Genomic DNA, 1,315 nt, shown 5'->3' on the forward strand with positions numbered 1-1,315 from the left:
TTTTTATATATATAGTTTGGACGCGTTTGTCTTTTGCTCCTGGATTATTTTCAGCGAGCTCCCACACCACGGGGGGAGGGCGGGAGGGTGGAGAGGAAGAATGGAGCACAAATAGACTTTCTGTCCTTATCTTCTGAACAGTTTCCTCATCCTTGAATTTGTCTAATGGTTACTTGTAGGGGTCAGAAGAATTTATGTTCATCACTTGCGCAGGAAGCTCAGTGTAGCTGTAGAGATCATTGTGTGCAAATTTCCAGGCTGGTCTATGCTTTTTAAGCAGAGGTAGGAATTAGTTCCGAACCGCAGTGCTCCTTCTCTCAATTATTTAGACAAAATGGCCAAATTCTGCGCTTAGCTTTGTGTGCATGGTTCCTTTTTACTTCAGAGAGTGGGATTTGACCTCCCGAGTCTAGGTCGTGTGACATACCGATGGTTCTTCTGTTCTATTGGTTTGATTTTGCTGTTAAGAGCACCCACAAATATTTTAAAAATGTCGTTACCCAAGCTAATTGGCAGTATGTAAAGCAGCATTTGCATTCCTAGATTTCCACCAGGTGAGTTGGTACAGGATTTCAAAAGGTCAGATTCTCCCTATTCGTAGCAATATTCCTTTTCCGTTAATTCTGATGCTTCCAACATTGTATTTAGAAAAACTTTCTGGTAAAACAGTGCTTCTGACTGCAAAACACAGAAGCCAACAGCATGAGAACAGAAGTGGCCATCGTTTATGCCAACACAATAGAGCTGACTCTGGGGCTTTGCACATACCTGGGTGATCTCGTGGAGTCTCTGAGCTCTGATGCTGCTAGCGATGTAAAAGCGGCAATAAGCATCTCTGACCAGAGCGTCAGGGCTTGCCTGCCACTGTAATGATCTTTTCAAGGTTGATTCTGATCCACGTAGCAAAGGATATTGACGTGGATGAGGAAGAGTAACGAACTGTACAGAAGTTCGATCTGTATATTCTTAAATATACAATCTAGTATCTGAACCAAAAAAAAGATTTTTAAAAAGAGAAGACTGGATCACTGCAATGCAGTTCACTTTGAACTTTCCGTTCCTGATGGATTTAAAGGTTTCTGCCATGTGTATAAAACTAAATTACTTTTAGCTAGTGAGGGTATTAGAAGAGTCCCTTTCCCCCCCACCCCCTTTTCTTTTGTCACCAGAGTGTCCTAAATAATGAGCTGATGCAGCTATGTTCATTTTGTTGATGATTCAGGGGGATCCTGGAGCTTCTCATCCAAGATCCAGAAGGCAGCAACTTTAAACTCTACATATGCTTTGGTTTGTGACCTGAGCATGTGGGATTTGC

This window comes from Aptenodytes forsteri, unplaced genomic scaffold, assembly GCF_000699145.1.
Source record: "Aptenodytes forsteri isolate BGI_AS27 unplaced genomic scaffold, ASM69914v1 Scaffold287, whole genome shotgun sequence".
NCBI lineage: Eukaryota > Metazoa > Chordata > Aves > Sphenisciformes > Spheniscidae > Aptenodytes > Aptenodytes forsteri.